This window comes from Zophobas morio, unplaced genomic scaffold, assembly GCF_036711695.1.
Source record: "Zophobas morio isolate AGI-343-1 ecotype UQ-CSIRO unplaced genomic scaffold, CSIRO_AGI_Zmor_V1 ptg000017l, whole genome shotgun sequence".
NCBI classification, from domain to species: domain Eukaryota; kingdom Metazoa; phylum Arthropoda; class Insecta; order Coleoptera; family Tenebrionidae; genus Zophobas; species Zophobas morio.
Window position 1 is genome coordinate 16,874,668 of NW_026972122.1, and position 12,276 is coordinate 16,886,943.

At 33.5% G+C, this 12,276-nt stretch overlaps 1 protein-coding gene across 1 annotated transcript in view; it reads left to right on the forward strand.

Moving 5' to 3' along the window:
• The window catches only part of LOC135130359 (alpha-tocopherol transfer protein-like), a 50,828-nt gene that overhangs the window by 983 nt on the left and 37,569 nt on the right, over window positions 1-12,276 (forward strand). The gene's annotated exons all lie outside the window — the stretch shown is intronic.

Here is a 12,276-nt window from a genome sequence, read left to right on the forward strand (position 1 = left end):
ATTTTTCGAAAACAAAAGTTATCACTTGTACCTACATCTAATAAATAAATGAGGAAAGCCGATTGTTGTTATGTTTTACAACTTTTACACTAGTTCATTGTTAGTATGTTTTTCAGGGTTACTGTTTTCTTTATATTTTATTATTTCATTCTGAAGTTGAAGTATACCTGTTTATGGGGTGTTAATGTTACCGAGAACATCAGTTTAAATTTAAGAAGTCGTGGATTTTCTACACTTTTTCCAAAAAGTTACAATTCTGCAACTAAACTGGCTATGGACCTGTAGGTATTGAGTAGTAGTAGGTTAAGTAATTATTCCAAACATTTTTTTTTCTCACAACGTTGAAGCACAAACTTAGTCTGAATCACACGTATTCCGAGAAACTGAAATTACACATTGCATTGTATTAAATTTTAAAGGAATAATTAAATATTCCATCTTAAATAAGTTATCTGCTTTACCGCGTCATCATCAGTTTAATGACATTGAAACTGACAGTGACGTCAGATTTCAGAGAACTTTTTATTGGACTAGGTTTGTAGAACGTAGTAATTCGAAATGAATATATGTTAAATTTGTAAGATAAAGATCGATTCATAAAAGCAGGATATTTTAACAATTTAAACAATGCAACTATAATTATTTTTTTTAAGAAAGATCGGTCGCATTTAGTGGTGATGTTGCAGTTTGTTTGATTCCTATTTAACCTAAATTAATTCTTTAGTATCTAATACACGTCGAATAGTTTACGTTCACAGGTTATGTAAAATAAAGGCTATTTTCTGTCCTATTACAAGTATAACCGAATATTTTAAATTGATAATATAAAATACGTAACAAACACATTTATTAACTTCAGTTAATAAAAAGAAAAGCAACAGTTTTAGCAAAAAATAAATACGGAAAGGAGCACTTCAGGAATTTTAAAGCAACCGTAAACAAAACATGTTCAAGGCGAGATGTAAATTCATTTTCTGATCTGTGAAGCCGATTTTATTATTAAAATTTATTTTAATTATGAGAATGGCAAATCTATTCGTATATAATTGTTCACCTGTTTAAGAAAATCGTCATTTTCGCAGAGTAAAGACTATTTCGAACTTCAAATCTATTTGTAGCACTCTATGTGCAAAATCAGTAAAGTCGTCTCAATTCCTGTTTCCAATTTGTAATTGTTAAATGACAAACAGACAAAGTGTTGAAATAAATATTTGCGGAACACAAAAGTCAGTTCATCACATTATGGTTAAACTGTGAACTTCTGCTTGAGGATGTTATCGTTCTTTCAATATTTAGAATTTACGCTTATGTGCAAGAACTAATGCTCAGTTATTTTTATTTTAAAGATATGGCGAGATTGCAAGCAGGAGAGGTTAAAAGGGTTTTTAGAATTTACTTTTGCAAAATAAAGGTTCGAGTGTATCCAAGAGACTGACCCCAAATTGGAGATGTTCGAATAGATAGACAATTTGGCATGTAACATGTAGGTACTTAATTTATATAGGCATTAATAGTATGCTTTGTACACGGACGGTTGTTGGAAAAGGCACAGTTATTAAATCTCTTTAGAAATTGTGAATATAATTAACTAACAGTAAAATTTTGAAATTAAATGATCATAATCTGAATATCTGAATTACGAAATACTGAAGGTATCCCGTCTTGTGGCAGTATCTATTTTGCTTCACCGTAACAAACTGAAGTTTTGGAAACAAATTTGAATTAACCATTAAATTCGAGTTTATTTATCACATTGTGAAGTTGACAGGTAACTTAATACCTATGTAGATACAGATATAATTCTAAGACTGAGAAAAGAAGGTGGTCATTATTTTCATTTGAGGAAAAATAATACCAATATTTAAAACGAATATCAGAAAAACAATTCTATACGTATAATATGAATGGAATAAACTGCCTACCGAAGTTATTTAATCGGAAAATACAAAAATTTTCAAAAACCGGTTAGGTAAACATTATTCAAGGCAATAAATGATGAATTAAGACCATTAATAATAATAATAATGATAAATTCGTTTTCCATGTTCCATGTTAAATTTTAGACACCATGTTAACTTTTGTTAGGGTGAAAACCCAGAGATGATTTTTGTGGTGGAAATACCCTTAGGGTTGTACTTTAATTTCCACTACCACAATTTATGCTTTAAAAAGTAAAAATTATTTTGGTTAAAAAGTTTACGTGCATCGTAAAAGATTTTGATTTATCATTTTGACTTGTCATTTTCGACTGCATAATTTTAATTTTAATCCTTAAATACTTTTATTTACATTATTATTCAAAAAAGAAACAGCATTTTGGAATTCAAACATAAATGAAGAAAACAAAAGAAATATCCTTTAACTCAAAGCATAATCTTTAATAAAATCGTCAAAAGATGACCCAAATTACATCCAGTAAAAATGTCAACTCTGCATCTTTACTCAAACATAAGTTACATAGGGTATAAAATTTAGCATGGTCACTTAAAAAAAATGCACTGTATGTATCCCACGGTTAAGGTGCTTGGGATTTGAAGTATTTGATGCTAGAACTAGCTTACGCTTGGGAAGTAAAGAAGTTAGTAAATCTGAAAATGTTTAAACTATGTAAAGCCTGGCTACCGATATTTGGAGGTAACTTCACTAACCTCTAATCGCCTTAAGGGTCTTTACAAGCAGGATAACCGCCCACTGCAGTAAACGCTCGGATACATCAAGGTTTCTTTACCTGCGAGGGAATCGGTGCCGTACTTGAAAAATTTGTAAACTTCTTTAAACACAGTCTAGATGGACACATTTACAGCGAGACTAAAGAATAAATAAATCATCCTAAGCACATTATCCGCAGTGAAGTCACCTTCAAATATCGGTAGTTAGACTATACATGTTTATTATGGTATGGTAACGAAATTTACCCTTAAATAATAATTTTCAATAATATGCCTGTTCATATATCAATACAGAGCAACGTAGGTACATGATATAAGATTTTAAAATAAATTAATTTACATTATATGAGAATTCAACTTCAAACATTAATTTTGTCTAATTGAAGGTGGAGTAATTGTAATATATATTATATTTATTCGTATTTGTTTGTCAGATTTGTTCGTCACTGACTACAGCCATTCATTACCAAACAATTCCAACAGGAACAATGATATCACTATCACGCCATTATCAAACGATGTGTCATGCTTTGCCACTACAGTACAGAGACGTCGCTTAACAAATAACACTCGAAAAGAAATATAATATGTATCAACTTTAGGTACACTAGTTTTCCAATAGTTTTTTTTCTAAATCTGGGTTTTATAAACAACGATGACGTATTTTTTTAATTTACTGATGGACTCTGACTGTTCAAACCTACGTTTTTTAACAAAAGCTCATTTTAAACCAGATGAAAATAATGTCGCAGAATATATCTATTTTCATTAAGGTGAGACATATATTTTTTTTCAGAATAATCATGTTAAGTTCTTTAAATAAAACGTACATCATATTTTTAACAAATTGTTTTAATTCGAGCTTGAAGAAAAGAATCCATTAATAATGTAATTACTGGAACAGCATGCGTTTCCTGTATGTGACAGTATTATTTTTTTTTTTGTTGGAAAAAGTGACACAGTTTACCAACATTAGGTTTTTGTACAAATTGATTTAGTCGATATCCTTTATTTTCTCACATAAATTATAAACGTGTGCAACAATTTTTTACTTCTCCAGCGTAAGCTAAGGAAGTAGAGTAATTGGGTCCATTGGACGAATGGCCACTTTTTTTAACTTTTTACTTTGACAAATGTGTGTAATTTCGTGTACTTTTAGCGTTGTACGTAAAACAGAATACAAAAACATAGGTTTTGTGTCTCAGGTTATTTGTCTTATACGCTGGTATTTTTAATATGATTATAATATGTAAAACTAACAAACCGATCACTTTCTTAAATACAGGGTTAGTCACGAGAGAATTACTTCTGAAAATTATTTTTACGCAACCCAAAATACGAATACCATGTACCATTTGATACTAACTGAATTTAAAATAAAATGCTTAATCCATGATTGCTTTGAGTTTGGCAATCTCATTTTGACAATTGTGGAAAAAGAGGTTACGCGAGTGTCCATGGTGGTACCGCAGCCAGTCGGAAATCTCCTCCGGCGCCGCTAATATATTTTTCAGTGTGCCTCTTGATCTTTTGCAACCGATTAATCACGAGAAAATTATTTCTAAAAATTCCTTTTACGGAATTTTATTCAAAGGTTACAACACAAACTCAAACAAGTAATGTGTAAATAATTTAACTACTAATCTGTTGAAAATGTTGGGCATTTTGGGGGAATGCTACGGCTTTTTTGTAAATGGATGGCCGAAGAAGTCCAGAGGTTGCAGATTTGCACTTCGAAAAGGCTCTCGGTGACGCAGAGATGGCGAATTAACACATGCACATTAGCGGCGAACAACATTGGTAGAGCACTTACGGCTTCAGTATAGCCCAGATTGATCTGACTGTATGTCATCGATCAAATGGGGCTCTAGAGGCGAGTCAATGATGAAAAAAAATGTTAAAAATTAATTAACGTCAAAGTGACACTGCCAAAGTCAAAGTAATCATGGATTAGGCATTTCATTTTAAATTTAGATAATATCAAGTGGTACAGGGTATTAGTATTTTGGGTTGCGTTAAAAGAATTTTCAGAAGTAATTCTCTCGTGACTAACCCTGTATAATTGAAATATGGAATACTATAAAGTTAAAAAACGATAAAACGGTAACCAACTATTGTCATGGTTACTGCCCCGTTAGTATATTACCAACTTTTCCTAAAATCGTAGGGAAAATAGTTTACAAATAGTGAACTACAATATTTTTCATTCAGCGCGGTGGAGATTTCGTGAGCATCACAGTACCGTAACTGCATTGGTAGAGATTACGGATAATATTTCTAAAAAGCTTATGACGAACATAAAATCTAGATTATAGTAAGGTTTTGTATACCTGGAACCACGATATATCACTACATAACCTAGATTATAGTAAGGTTTTGTATACCTGGAACCACGATATATCACTACATACTCGTAGTATAAAACAAAGTCGCTTTCCGCTGTCTGTCCCTATGTATACTTAGATCTTTAAAACTACGCAGCGGATTTTGATGCGGTTTTTTTAATAGATAGAGTGATTCAAGAGGAAGGTTTATATGTATAATAACATCTAATATATGTATAGTAGAGAAATACTGTTATTTTTGAGGTTTCTAATGTGATGCCGTAAATAATTATATTTTTTCCGCTTACATTGCAAACGCAGGCTTAACCCTACGAGATTTATCAAAATAATGTACCGAGTATTGTACACCTTGAAAAGGTCTGCAGAAAACTCCCCAATGGTATATGTCTATCTCTTATGGATAACCCACAATAATAATTGTTTTACTCCGAATTTAACGCGTGCGAAGCCGCGGGCTAGTTAATGTTAAATCTAAATTACTTTCGAATAACTAAGTTTCTTTTTAACAAAATAGTATTCCGACCATGTTATTTTTGGAAAATTATCTATTCAATCGTTAATCTAGACCTTTCGTTATTTGAATACCTACCCCAATAACCACGATTTAAAACTTTACGCTAATATTTGCTCCACAACATGATGCAATTTTAAATGATGTTTATTCACAATTTAATTTTGACATTTTTTAATTCGCTCACAAAATGCAAAAATTTAGGAATAATAACGGTGTTCCGCACGTATCTACTTCCTATTTAGTACGCAATTGTTTTATGATACTAAAACAACTGCATGTTCAGAAGAATGCTCCCTTCAGAGATAAAAACTTAAAGCTTGATACTTTCACAAATATTTATTTTATTGTGACTGTAAGGGCTCGCTCAACACGTACAAAAAATGTATTCTGTTGTGCTGAGCACAACAAGTGTATTTATTTACAATCAGTCAACAATATACGGCTTTCCAACTTTTAAAAGCGTGTAATTGTTCGCGTTTTAAGCAGTTGGAAGGAGCCCTCGTTCCAACCTATAAATTCCGGGCAACTCGATTTTAAATGGGATTTAATTATTATAATAATATTAATAATAATAGTTGTTACATTTTCCAAAACCTGCTGACTTACCCGTATTAAATTTCAAATTGGGGGAACATTTTTGTTATTTTCAAGCTAGTTAAAACGATTGTAAATAAAATAGTTTACTGGTCTGCTTTTTTTACTCAGTCAAGATAATTAGAGTCTACAAAAACTAAGCTGGTTGAATTTGTATAACTACATATCATTATTTGTATTTTGTCATACCTACTTGTTTTTATAGAATCAACGTATAGAAATATCCGTCTTATTTGCATTAAAGATTAATTCAAAATGAATCTATCTACTCGTTGTGGTCAGATGCTTCTAAAACGTGCCACATTAAGATATACAACAATCTTATTCCTCCCCCAACGTATACATTTAATAAAATAGGTACGCTTATGAGTTTGCAGTTTTTTTTTCGTTGTAAACACTTACTTATTATATAATATTATGCAGTCCTTTATCTTGACTTTTTTTTCACATATTTTGTTTATATACTTTTTATTTTGTATTATTATTTCTAATTTGTTTTCTTGTTTAGGAGCGAAAAACTTTTTTGACGTTTAGGAACAACAAATCAGTATCCACATTGTCTCTGTAAATTTGGGTGTGATTTTATCGATCACCATTTTCAATTATCAAATAACTGGAGGTATCCTCAGAACAATGGGTCTGTCCTCAAATTGTTATCGCCAAGCAATTCTATAAGATTATCTGTAAATACAGGATGATTTCGAAATATAGGCAATAATTGTAACCACGACATCACGTACCGTAGTAATGTGGAAATATAGAAAAAACAAATTAAAAATCAAACGCGGCAAAACTTCCATGCGCCACCCTCTATCCGATGCCACGGATTCACCTTTTAAACAGTAGGTGGAAAAGAAAAACGATCGAATAAAAACCATATAAACAATTTCAGTTTCAATTGACTTTTTGCTGGTTATTATCATCGTTGATTCATGTATTCATTCATCGTTTAAGGTCAATGCAAAAGGTTATAGTTGTAGAAACAAAAAGTGGTCCTGAGTAGAACCGATTTTTGGAAATGCTTCATGGTGATCGACTTTTTATTCTGACGGATGTTTGGTCCTTGCCATAACGATTTCACGTTGTTTATTAGAACAAACATAAGAGCAACTTAGAATGCTACTACATTTCTATAATAAATGTTGAAAATGTCCTTGACATAGCAATACAGGCTTCAGCACGTCGCAACATGTTTGCACGGATACGGAAAAAAGCTTCGGGAGTTCCACATTTCGAGATCTTTCGTTATTTGAATACCTACCTCAATAACCACGATTTAGAACTTTACGTTAATATTGGTCCACAATATGATGCAATTTTAAATGATGTTTATTCACATAGTGGCTGCCACTTCCACTCGTTGTTGAAGCTCTTCGATAGTTTCTGAACACTGCTGATTTCCATAAACTGACTGTTTCATCCAACCTCATAGACAAAAATTCCATGGATAGAGATCGGGTGAACGCGGACGGCAAGCTACTAGGCCATTTCTACCGACCCAGCGGTTAGGAAAATGGTTATTTGACCATTCAGATACTGGTCTAGCAAAATGTGGTAGTGCTCGTTCGTTTAGCATAGACGTACTTCCATATTTAGCTGCTCTTCCAACCCATTGTTTAAACTTAAGGTACTGTGCCGTGGTTATTCTGTGTGGTAAAACATAAAGTCATTTACGACACCGGTCGTTTACGATACCGGCCCGCACATTTATGGAACACCATCGTTGAAATCGCACTTCTTGACGAGCGTGTGGATTTTCATCGCACGAAATGTGAGTGTTGTGGCTGTTGAAAACAGCATTGCGAGTGAATTCTGTTTCATCCGTAAACAGAATGCAGTTTAAAAAGTTAGGTTTTTAACGACATTGCTGTACCAACCATTCGCAGTAAATTATACGACGTGGAAAATCAGCGAGCTCTAAGCTCGCAATTTTTGAAACTCCCACTTCATCTGCAAGTCAGCGAGTGCTGATGTCGGGCTCTTCTTCAAAGCGTTCCAAAATTTGTTCTTCAGCTTGCAGTATTCTTACGGTCTTATCACGACCATGATCGGGAGTTTGGGGCTTGAGGTACCATGATCTCGGATATGCTGTACCACTGATGTAAATGTTCGCACACACGGAAGCACACGGAATCGCGCGATTTGGAAAGCGTTGGATCCACAATTCGCGGGCCAACCTAGCATTTCCATCAGCCACACCATAAAACATTATCACGTCAACACGCTCTGAACTGTAAAAATTCGCTATTGTCAAAGACGTTAATCGAATCGTGTTTTTGCACGTTGCTCACCAGTGCGCTCCCTTTTTAATTCTTAATGCTAGTTGTTCTATGGCATTCATTGAATAGTAGTTATGGTACGTCAAGAAACATTACCAGTGGCGTGTATAATAATTAATTTATATTTAATAAAATAATTTTTTCTAGGGAGCTATTATGAGCTGATCCCCGTTTTTTTCCTATTGCACACATTTCAAAATCATCTTGTATATATCTAATCATCTGAAAATATTATTAGTATTTACTATGTGTACAATCCCTGAAAATTGTGCCACTCATCAAATAATAAGAATTGTTTTTTGATGTGTCGTCATAACAATATCGCCAAAATCATCATGTACGAGTATGATAATCACCTCAAAATGTCAGGAGTATCTCACAGTATTGTATTAATACGTTATCGCCAACTACTTGGAAACCATTATCTGAACATTAATAAATGATGATAAGTATCTATATAATTTGACATTAAATGAAATATTGATTTCTTATGAATATACTATTAGTTGTTATTAAATTAATAGAAATTTAAATAATAAAATTGGTCAAGATTACTTCCCTTGTCCCTGAAGTACAGTACTAGATATTTAACTTTTTAGAAAAATTATAAAATTTGATTTTGTAAATTTGATAACCAATCGATCTAAGTCGACACGGAAGGCAGGCAGACAGACGGAAACACGAGACCTACTTTTCATAATCTAGGGGTCATGAAATATGAAAGTAGCCATTCGGCAGATAGACTCTATTACAATGCTTCTTTAGCTTACATTCGGAAACGAAAAAGCTTGCAATAATGCAATAAAACTCAGATTATATATTTAAATATAAAAATTGTACCTACCTACTAACTTTCCCAAATTTATTGTGGTTAAACGTCACAATATATGTTGAAAATGTTCACCATTTTGTTAAAGGCACATGTTCAGTCTCTCTTTAATTTCAAAAATGATCTCTAACATCCTGTCGTCAATGTTTTGGACCCATTGTTCAATTTCATGTTGCAACAGGAACTCCTGACTGCTAAGGAAATTTTGTCAAAGACGTTTATGGATTCTGCTCAAGTCGTCTCAAATTATCAACAACTTCCTCAGATACTGAAGGTCTTCCACAAGATTTCACTGTCAGTTCGAACAAATCTGTTGATTACATCTCTAATGTAAGCCTTTAACGATTTTTCTTGAATTATTAAATCACGGTATTTGGTCAGATATTCTTGCTTACAAGCTATTACAGAATACACCCACTCTTCGTGTACGAAGTCCCATTGCGATAACAAGACATAACAATGAAAATGTCTTGTTCAACAGAATAAACCATTTTCACAGTCTTCGCTTCTTACACAAAAACAAAATTTTCGTACGCAACCACCAAGAGTTTTGAAAACGTCTGTTTTGTTGCTTTAAGCTTGGATCAACGAGAATTACTGGAATTCACGCTTGAAAAACGTTAAAACAATAAAAACGACGACTTTAAATGACAGGTTACAAATGACATTAATGACAAGTGAGAACTGTCAATGAGGCAGAATTTTAGCGAAGCGGAATTTTTGAAATCCATGGCCAACTGCGTTCTTAGAATCATTTATAAAAGCCCTGTATTTTGATAACAACTGAATGAAGCAAAATTTGTTTCGTTTATTTGTGGCCACACCTATTATTTTGAGGTTATTGTTATTATTCTGCGCCTAAATAAAATTATTCCGACATGGGTGCTATTGATCATTCGATTTTATAAGATACAGACTGTAATTAATTTGAACATACTTAAATGCCTGGTACCACTTTAATTAATATGAGCAAAAAAAATCTGGGAACGCATTTAATAATAATAATTAGAAGATTATATATGTTGACAAAACTTTATTTTGAAGAGAGAAATATTTAATCCCATATTTAATTGTTAAAAGTTACTTTGTTAAAAGAAGTAATGTCTGAAAAAAGTTGTGGGCAGTTACACATTATTGTTCGTATGCAATATGAGTATCAAGTCTAGAAATTTCGACCTATTCTCAAAGTGGTCATACTGCCATGTTAATAACGCAGAGTGTCTCTATATGACTCATACATCGCAATACCTTGTGAGACTGAGGCCACTTTTAATAAAAATTTTTTGTCTTATTTTAATTTTGATTGTAAAAATAAAACTGTATGTAAAATTATATTTTCCTACAATCGGCAAAATTCATTAATTTAGAAAAATTAAAATTTTCCAATGAGCGCTAAATGTACTGGCATGTTGGACAAATTAGATCGACGCCACATTATCATAGGTTAATATGAGTGTAGTCGGATTCTTTTTGATAATACTACAGTTGGTGGGTGCATTTTATTTGTCTCCTAATAAAATTTTATGTTTTTAACAACCCCGTAAAATTAATGTGGTCGGCTTCTGTGGATACTTGTCACATTTGCTGGGAGTGATTTACAAATTCGTTAATTCCAAATAGTACGCTCCTGTCTTTTTACCTACGAAGCGCGCGACCGCCGTCAGTTATGAAAACACGGCCCTGTTCTTCTCTAATGACGGTTGTAACGAGTTGCTGTCATAAAGTTTTATTAGGATACAGATAAAATGTACCCAGTAGATATACGTGTCGTGTAGGTATTCATAACGAGTTGCCGTTTGTAACAGCAACGTGTAGAGTAGGTACGGTAGAAATTGCGGAAGATGTCAAAAATAACATTGGGTACTGACATTTGGTCATTCAATTCAAGGGAAACGAGGCGTATTGAAATTTAAAATTAAAATTGAGGGTAATTATTATTAGTACGGAATTTAGCAGCACCACATTCCTAAAGTTTTTATCGAACAACCTTTACTTTGTTCAGTTTTCTGGAATGTTTTGATTCTTTTGCAGTGTTACATATACACAAACCTCATTTGACATACACCTGTTAAAACTTTTATGACTTAAGCGGCTTAAGCCAAAGCACCCTTATAAGTCAAACTGTCTATTGTAAGCTTTGTGGATCCGAACCCCAAGATTATTACTGTCCACTGTTGGCATAATGTAGCTGTGAACTGAGTTAAGTAATACAATAGCCAGTTTGACTTATAAGGGTGGTTTGGCTTAAGCCGCTTAAGACGTAACAGTTTTAACAGATGTATGTCAAATGAGGTTACTTTACCCTGAGTTATATTGTCACACTATCAAGGAGTACGCGCATTATTGTTGGATCAAGAATTTGTAGGTTGTAGGTCAGTTTTATTAAGTGCAGACATGTCACTGGTCAAGTTTATTAGCGTTTAGATTCAAGTCACCTACATCCCCTAGTTTAACATGGAAACAGTGGCGGCTCGTGGTATAAGTTGTAGGGAAAGACTTTAATTAGTTATCGACTGGCGATACAGCGCAAAAGTTGAAGGTGAACGCCATCTTGCATAGTACCGAAATCGTGGGAAATTTAAAATCACATACAGGGCGAAAAACTTTTTTTTTTTTTTTTTTTTTTATTTGTACATTTGGTCGCATCGACAGCTAGGTCATTAGCAACCTTACATGGTAGGGAAAACACACTTAATAAAAAGAAAAACCCTTCTATATGCATTCAAACAGCTTAATATGTTTAAGGAACAGAAGGATGTTGACCACGTTCGGGATGGTACTTCCTAGCGCTTCGGCGAGGTTGGGTGATATTTGGAAATGGTTGCGTTGGGTTTGCCAGTGGGGACAATCGCAGATGAGATGCTGGACAGTTTGACGGCATCCGCATTGCTGGCAAGTAGCTGGGGAGGTGCGGTTGAGCAGGTATCCATGGGTGAGCCGAGTGTGTCCTAATCGCAACCGCGTTAAAACGACTTGATCACGACGATCTGGCGGAAGTGGAAGTATACAGTTAACTTCTGGCTTAATCTGCTGCAATGCTGTAGGC